We start from the raw sequence: 9,596 nt of genomic DNA on the forward strand, positions 1-9,596 counted from the left end.
AGTAGGGAGAATTGCATTTTTGATCCCTCATTTAGTGGTAAATATTTATTTTACTCCTTGTGATATGTAATGACCTTTAATTAACTAAAATGTGTGCCTTTTAGGTCCTGTTTGTCCATAAATACTTTTAAAAAAAAATCACTTTTTTTGGAATTTTGGAGTTAAAGTTAGAGTTGTATTTGGCCATAGTTTCTGAAATTGTAGTTTTTGGTAAAATGTAGTTATAAAAAAGTAAAAAAAATTTAAAAAATAAGCTTTTTGAGTTTTTGGTATTCCGGAATACAACTTCAAGTTGTATTCGGAATTCTCATGGCCAAACGCTGATTCCGCAAAAAAAAAGTGAAAAAAATTTCCGGAATAAAGTGAATAATTCTTATGGCCAAACAGGGGCTTAGTTTATTTAGGTAGGAAATATTCACCGTGTTGCAATTTATGTGGCACAGCTCAAATTTTGAGAGTCAAATAATTTAATATTGACAGTGATTTTAGACATGAAATCTTTAATTTTTTTGAAATATTTACATATTTAAAAACTACGTAAAAAGTATTACTATAAGTTACAATAATTGACAATTTAAAGATAGATGAAAAATTACAGTCAAAGAAAGATTTATTTGAATCTTGAAATTTCAAAAGTGTCACATAAATTGAGACGAAGGGAGTATGTCATATGTGGAGTAACTTTAGTAGTACCCTCAAGTATGTTACGCACAGGTAAAGGTATCAAAAGTGCACATTTCAAGTAATTGAAATGTTAACTGTGCCTAATCAAATATGTAAGCACTAAAAGTAAAATTTTCAATAATTAAGGGACCAAAAGCGATATCAACTCATTATTGTGTACGGTGAAAACCGGATATAGCGTAAACCGGTGAAGTGATGACCGGATGGGAGAAGTGAGGAAGCGGCACGATGACATTCGGTGAGCCGGAGTAAGCGGCTTGTGCGGGGCGCGGAGGAGCGCGGGCGCTTATGCCGGTGAGCAAGGGCGTCTTTCGGTCCGTATGGCGGTTGGGCGGTATAATCGTTGGCCGGGTGGTCGTTGGCCGTATAGCCGTTGCGTGTGAGGCTGCGCGTCGGTGGTGTCTGTCACGGTCGGCCACCGACCGTACGTGTGTCGGACGGCGCCGTCGGTCAAATCCCTTAAATCCGTTGAAAATTTGTCCTTGTTATTATTATTTTTATTCATTTCACATTGTATGAAGCCCGTGGAGGTGCACTATAAATAGGGGACACCCACTCGCTTTGAGAGGGTTGGCTCGCTTACATTTCGAGAACATTTGTAAGAAAAGAATCTCGTATACTTGCTCTCCCTTTCGTTTACTCGGCCAAGGCCGTTTTCCTTTCAAGGATTATTGCTAATCGTATAATACGGTGCTCGCAAGATCTCGTCTTTGGCCGCTCCGTTGGAGAGCCTCTAATCTCATTTCCTTTAACTTACGTACGTCGAGAACAAAGCACGTATCACATGCCCGACACAAATTCAATTGATTACCCGATTTCGGGGTAAACGGTTTGGCGCCCCCGTGGGGCTGGATAATAGTTCTTAGTCTTGATTAACATCAAACTCATTTAAACCGTGACCCCTCGTTCGCCTCGTCAAAAAACGAATCTATGGCGACGTCGGAGCGATCCGGTCCACGTTAACAACTTCCGAAATTGTGGCGGAAAATGAGGGCGGCGAGCGCGGGGGGGCTGCCGGAACCACTGTCGACCCGAACCCGTTGACTCGAGGGAGGGGCTCGGCCGACGAAACACCGTGGATCGGGGAGAATGCGCCGCCGGCCACGGATCCTACAGAACTCATAACTCGGGTTCTTGTCTCGGACCAAGGCGGAAGGAGCGGGAGTCACCGAGACATGACGGCATTAATTTGCGTCGATTTTCGAAATGTTGCGGGAACAAAGAACGTGCAATGCCAGGGAGCAAGGAATGGCGATTGCCGGTTCAAGGCGGACGAGGGGAAGTTGGGCGGAAAAGGCAAAGGGTATAGTGGAAAGCGGAAGAAACGAACGGCGGGTGGTCGAGAGCGACGGTTTCGGGCGGTTCTTCCACCGGGTCTAAAAATGCTTGAGACTTTGGCAAAACGGGTGGATTCGACCGAGAAGAAGGTTGAGACGTATAACTCTCGGGTGGATCGGATGCGGGGCTCCGCTGGCCGGAAGGGCCGGGTCGAAAAGATACATCCAAAGGCCTTTTCCGAGTGCGGCCCGGCGATCCCGAAAAGGTTCGGTGCCGACGTCCGAAATACGACGGCACGGCCAGACCCGCGCGAGCACGTGACCTCATATGCGCCGTAAGGGCAATGATATGGAAGAAGACGAAATTGAATCGGTGCTGAAAAAGTTTGGGGAAACTCTTGTCAAAGGGAGCGTTGACATGGTACGACCATTTGCCGAACACTCGATCACCGTTCGAAATGATGGCCGACGCCTTCGTGAAGGCGCACGCGTGCCATCAAGGTGCGAGCCGTAAGGCCGACATCTTCGGATTACACAAAGGGACGATGAGTTGCGGGAGTTTGTCTCCCGGTTCCAGAGGGAACGGATGGAATTACCCCCGGTGCCGGAAGAATGGGCCGCGCAGGCTTTCACGAAAGGGCTCAATATGCTAAGTTCGGTTGCCTCGGCCAAATTGAAGGAAAACTTGCTAGAATACGAGGCGTAACATGGGCCGATGTCCTGATCGATATGAATCGAAGATTCGGGTAGAGGATGACCAGCTCGAGCTCTCTCCAGTAAAGTCAAAGATGAACGGAAGCTTCGAGAAACCGAGAAAGGGTCACGAAGCAAAATCCGAATCGGCTAAAGAAAGGTTTCGGCCATACTCGCACCCGGAGCGATCAAATTTCAAAACGGAAAAATCAAGGGGGGCCGAGCCACCCTCGGTCGGGGTAGCGAGAATGGACACGCGCCGGCCCGAATAGCAGGGACCCTCGTTCGGGAGCGAAACCGGGAGTTCGGCCGGCAATAAAGGTCTCCAGGATTTCGGAATACAACTTCAACGTCGGTACCTCGGATCTTGTCTCGGCCGTCGGTCGTGTTTCGGATGTTCGGTGGCCAAAGCGGGTGGGACGGTCCGGGACAACGGGACTGAGCATGGTTTGTGAATATCACGGAACCCGCGGTCACAAAAGCGAGGATTGCCGCCAATTGAGAGAAGAGGTGGCCCGGTTGTTGAAAAACGGCCACCTCAGATTTATTGAGTGAACGAGCTAAAAGCCATTACAAGGAAAGAGAAGTTCGTCGAAGGATCGAACCGGTCGAACACCGCGGGTGATCAACATGATAGTCGGGGGAGTGACACCTAGATGCCGGTAATGAAACGGACTAAGATTTCCATCGTTCGGGAAAAGCGAACCGAGACCATTTATCCGGAGCTTCCGTCTCCTTCGACGACGCGGACGAAGAGGGCGTCGTTGACCACACAATGACGCATTGGTAATTTCTGTACTTATCTTTAAAACTATGGTTAAACGTATCTTGATTGATCCAGGTAGCTCAGCCAACATAATTCGATGGAGAGTGATCGAACAGTTAGGGCTGCTCGATCGAATCGTACCGGCAACCCGGATACTCAGCGGGTTCAACATGGCGGCGAAACCACAAAGGGAGATCTCGGTTGCCGTGAGCATCGAGGCCACCATTCAACAAACCTGTTCTACGTGATCGAAGGGGACATGAAGTACAATGCATTATTGGGCGGACCTTGGATACATAGCATGAGGGCGGTGCCTTGACATTGCGTCAAATGCGAAATTCCCCGCCTTAGAGGGAGTGAAAGCCGTCGCGGTGAGCAACCCGCGACAAAGGAGATGTTCGGCGTGAAGAATCGGCACCCCGGCCGAGGAACCGTCCGGGAAGGAGGGTTCGACGGACGCCCCCAATAGCAATCAAAGAATATCGGGGAGGACCGGAGTACGGAGACGATGACTTCGGGATGCCCCGATCTTTTGTCACACCGGATGACTCGGACGCACCAAGTCGACCATAGAAGAGGCGGAAGCGAGATCATCTGGTCGAGTTCTACCCGAGACGGGAAGGTATACACGGGCACGGGGCTTACCCGGAGCTCGAGCACAAGTTAATTGAATTTCTTCGAGCTAACGCCGGTGCTTTGCATGGTCACGTATAGACATGACAGGTATATCACCGAAGTAGCTTCGCACAAGCTCGGCTTGGACGGTAAGTTCTCCCCGGTGAAGCGAGAAAAAGGAGGCCATGTCGGAGTCGAAGCATGCCTTCATCAAGGACGAGGTAACAAAGCTTTTAAATATTGGTTCTATCAGGAGGTGAAATACCGGATTGGCTGGCTAATGTGGTGGTGGTACCCAAAAAAGGTAATAAATTTCGGATGTGTGTCGATTATAAAGATTTAAACAAGGCGTGCCCGAAAGGATTCATTCCGTTGCCGCACATCGATAGAATGATCGATGCTCTTTATGCGGACATGAAATGTTAAGTTTTCTCGACGCTTACTCGGGGTATAACCAAATCGGATGCACCGGAGGATCGAAACGTCCTTCGTAACCGTCTACGGGACTTCTTGTTACAACGTCATGCCTTTCGGACTAAAAAATGCCGGTGCAACTTACCAACGCCTAGTTAACGAAATGTTCGAACAACATGTAGGAAAAACGATGGAAGTTTATGTTGACGATATGGTTGTTAAGTCCACGGAAACGAGAGGACCATTTAAAGCATTTGCGGGAAACCTTCGATGTGCTCCGCGGGCCTGACATGAAGCTTAACCGGAGAAGTGCGCCTTCGGAGTGAGGTACTGGCGGGTTTTTGGGCTTCGTGGTGTCAAACCGGGAATCGAAATCAACCGGACAAAATCAAAGCCATCGAGGACATCGAGGTCGTGAACAACATAAAGGGGTACAAAAGGCTTGGGAGAATAGCGGCGGCGAGTCGCTTCGTATCAAGGTCCTCAGACAAGTGCCACCGTTTCTTCTCTTTGCTCGAAGAAGAACGACTTCGTATGGACACGGAGTGTCGAGAGGCTCTAAGGGCGAAGAGGTATTTGACCGGCCCCCGTTCTTTGCACGCGACCGAAGGCCGGCTTTTCCACCTACCCTAGGCTGTCTCGGAGTAGCGGTAAGTGGCGTTTTGGTCGGGAGGAATCGGGTACGCAATTCCTGTCTATTATGTAAGTAGAACTTTGGGGGATGCGAAAACGGTACCTCGTTTGGAAAAATTGGCGTTAGCATTGGTAAGCGCCTCCGAGAAAACTCAAACCCTATTTTGATGCCACCCTATATCGTGTTGTGACCACTTACCCTTTGAAAAATATCATGCATAAACCGGTACATACGGTAGGTTGTAAAATGGGCCGTAGAAATTAGCGGCTACGACAGTATAAACCCCGAACGGCCATCAAATCCCGAGTCTTGGCCGACTTCGTAGCCGACTTTGCCCCGGCTTTGGTCCCGGGTCGAGAAGGAACTCTGCGACCTCGGAAAATATCACGGGCATTTGGACTCTACGTACGGACGGGGCCTCGAACCTTAAAGGTTCGGGGGGGAATCGTCCTCAAGCCCCGGCGGAGATATCATCCGACGATCGATTAGAGCTAGCCTTTAAATTAACTAACAATGAAGCAGTATGAGGCTATGATTGCGAGGTTTGGAGGCCCGCTCGAGCATGGGAGCGGCGAACTTATCGAGGCTCGATGCGACTCGCTCTTGATCGCAAATCGGTGAATGGTGTTTTCGAGGTTAGGGACGAACGGATGCAAAGGTACCTCGAGAAAGCCCGGGTGGTACTCCGCGATTTAGAGAATGGACCGTACGGCACATACGGGGAACGAACGGCGAGGGCGGCCGCCTTGGCAAATCTAGGATCGTCGGTTAATGAGGAAGAGATCAACCTCGGGTCGACGGTGCACTTGACGAACACGGCCATAGAGAGCCGGGCGGCGAAATATGCACGATGAGCCTGACACCGGGGCGGCGTAACAAGTACGTCGACTACTTGCGCGATGGCGAGCTCCGAGAGTGATCAAAAGAATCGCGATCCTTTACGGACCAAGGCCGCGCGCTTTTGCTTAGTGGATGACCGATTGTATCGGCGCTCCTTCCTCGGACCCCTGGCCAAATGTGGGACCGGGCGAAACGGAGTACGTGATAAGAGAGAGATACACGAGGGAACTGCGGCAACCGCTCCGGTTCGAAGCTTTGGTTCGAAAATTAGTCGGGGCGGCTATTCGGAATCGAATGGACGAGGACGCAAAAAGCTTTGTCCGAAAATGTGAGGGTACATCGGAAGCATGCCCCGATGATCCATCGGCCCGGGAGCTCTTGCACTCGGTGATCTCGCCTGGCCGCCGTGAAGTGGGGAATGGACATCGTGGGCCGCTACCCCAAAGCGCCGGGTAAGGCCGTTTCATTACGTTTATATGGTGACTATTTTTCTAAATGGGTTGAAGCACGAGGCCTTCGAAAAAATAAGAGAGAAGGAAGTGATCGACTTCGTATGGGATCACATCGTACGCCGTTTCGGCATCCCCGCCGAGATAACTTGTGATAACGGCCCTCAGTTCGTGGGCAGCAAGGTCAACAGTTTCCTCGAAGGATTGAAGATCAAGAAAATTGTATCGACCCCGTATCACCCATGCGCGAACGGACAGGCGGAATCCACGAATAAAACAATAATCCAAAGTCTAAGGAAGAGGCTTGAAGCGTCGAAGCACCGTTGGAGAGACGTATTACCGGAGGTGCTGTGGGCTTACAGGACCACGTCCAAATCGAGCACCGGAGAAACTCCGTTCTCATTGGTATACGGGGCCGAAGCTCTTATCCCCGTAGAAGTCGGTGAACCGACTCTCCGTTTCAGGTACTCCGTAGGGAGGCAAACGATGAAGCCATGGCGTGAAACTCGACCTCGCGGATGAACTACGCGAATGCGCGTCTATTCGCATAGCGGCCCAAAAACAAAGAATGGAAAGGTACTACAACCGGAGATCCGGCCTCCGGCATTTCGAGTGGGGGACTTGGTGCTTGAAAGGTCACCTTGCACACGCAAAAACCCCCAACGAGGGGAAGCTGGGTCCGAGGGGAAAGGCCGTACAAGGTATCCGGCATAACGGGCAAAGGATCGTACCGATTTGCAATCAATGGACGGGCAACGGTTACGCAACAAGCCGGGAACGTGGCTCACCTAAAGAAATACTACGCAAGGTATGGGCCATATTCTCTCATTAACCTTTCTCATTTTTGCGGGAAGTCGAGAACGGATGGGAAATAGAATCTAGGCACTGAAAACACGTGTTGCACTCTTTTCCTTAGTACGGTTTTGTCCCAAAGAGGGTTTTCCGACAAGGTTTTTAACGAGGCAACAAGTATAACGTGTTACTGAACAAGTATGAAGGGCAAAACGAGCACTCACCCGGAGTAAAATAACAGCACTCACCCTGCCTTAAGGCTCGGATCAGTGCTGGGGGAGTACCGTGCCCACACCAACGACGACACCGATTAAAGTGAATAGGAAGATCCAAAATTTGCTACGGCAAAATAAGGCCCGGCCACCGGCCATAGCCTCCAATGTAAGGACCAAAACGATCATAACGAATCGTGTCCCAACCAAAATTTGCTACGGCAAAATAAGGCCGGCCTCCACCGGACCAAACCATATCGTGTCCCAACCAAAATTTGCTACGGCAAAATAAGGCCGGCCAATGTAAGGACAAACGATCATAACGAATCGTGTCCCAACCAAAATTTGCTACGGCAAAATAAGGCCCGACCACCGCCATAGCCTCCAATGTAAGGACCAAACGATCATAATGAATCGTGTCCCATTTTTACTTGCTACGGCAAAAGAAGAAAGAGTCAAAACTCTCGTATGTACAAACGATTTACAAAAATAAAGTTGTCAAAAGTTTGTCAAAGTTAGCAACTCCCTGTTAAATTGTACTCTACAAAATAGCAAAGGCTACCGGCCAAATGTTCGATAAGACTTAAACGGGGGCTGACACTTTATTAGCCAAGGCTAAAAAGATACCGGCCCTAAAACAAAGCCGAAGTAAAATGTCGGCTCTAGTAGAACGGCTCTCGGAATTCGGAGATAACCGAACTCTCGAAGAGTCGGGTAAAAAACCGAACAAGCATGATGAATCGGTGACCACGAGTCACCTTACCGTGAAAACGGACCAACAATCGCAGTAAAAATAATGGCAAACATACAAACGAAGAAGCTGGAAAGATACACTTTTCATTTATATACAACGGGTGTTCTTTACATTGAGAAAAAGAAGAATGAAAGTTCTACGAAAATGAAGAATAAAAAGATAGATGCCAAAATAATGGCTCTACACTATCCGGCATGGCTAGAGGAGGATGAATGCTCGGATTCGGTCCGCTCGGAGTCATCTGACTCGGACCCGAGAGCGCGGTTGGCCTTCTCCTCCATCCCTTGGGCTTCTAGTATCAGGGCCGGAAGGTTCTCGAGGCCATGCCCAACTTGCTCGAGGGTGAGGCGCCGAGATTTCCCTCCCTCATACTCGGCGACAATAGCGGTATGAGCCTCGGCCGCCTCCACACTTCTCCATGCTTCCTCCAAATCGGCTTCGGCCTTGGCTAGTTTGGCTTCGGAGTGAGCCGGTTTCTTTCGAGGTCATCTTTCACACGGTTGACCGCATCCAACTTGGCCTTAAGGCGTCATTGGCTTTATTCGCCCCCCCCCCCCCTCGAGTTCGGCTCTGTACCTCACATATCCGGCCCGCTCCTCGGCTCTTTCCTCCAAAATTCTGCTGCGCTCGTTGAACAAGGCGACCTCGGACTCGAGTTGCCGGTTCCTCTCGGACAAGCTTGTAGCATCGGCCTTCACCGAGTTCGGCTCTCCCGAAGGTGGGAAACCATGGCCTCGAGCTCGTCCAACCGCGTAGAGGGTGGGTGTTATCCGGCTAAGCGGCGATCTTGTCGGCCTCAAGACTCCGGTTATAATCGGTCATGGCGGCCAGGTCGCTTGCCAAACGACGGTTCTCCTCCTTAGCCGCATCAAGCTCGGGGCGAAGATTGGCTAGCACGGCCACCCGGCTCAACTCTCCCTCCTTCTGCTGGAGAAGGTGTTGATATTTCTCCGTCTCCCGCGGCCACGGGCATCGAGTTGGCCCGGAGGTCGTCTATCTCGTGTTGAGCACGGATGAAGGCCTCGTTGACGACCACACTGCGAGATAAGACAAACCAAAGGACTTAGGCAAAAGACGGGATGGCATTCCGAGAATAGAATGTACGGGGATGGTTAAGAATCTTACCGGTTGCCCGCGTGCATACCCTCGTTCATAAGGCGCGCCGTGACCCCGGTCATCTTGCGTTTGTCCGAATCCGAGACAAGGGGACGCAAATAGCTCGCGACGCCCACGGGGCGTGATAAAACTAAAGTCTTCGGGGACGGTGACCCGCGCCGATCGGGTCCTCTCGAGGTTCCACGCTCGGGGGGGGAAAACATTCACCAAACCGGTCTCCTGGCACCAGATTCCGATGCTCGGTTGGCCGGCCTAGTGACCCGGGGAATAGGAAGGTGACCGAAGCCCGCTGCTTCACAAGAAGCCGGAGGAGTCCCCAAGAACATCTCCTCGAAATCATCAACACGTTG

This window comes from Lycium ferocissimum, chromosome 10 (genome assembly GCF_029784015.1).
Source record: "Lycium ferocissimum isolate CSIRO_LF1 chromosome 10, AGI_CSIRO_Lferr_CH_V1, whole genome shotgun sequence".
Taxonomy (NCBI): domain Eukaryota; kingdom Viridiplantae; phylum Streptophyta; class Magnoliopsida; order Solanales; family Solanaceae; genus Lycium; species Lycium ferocissimum.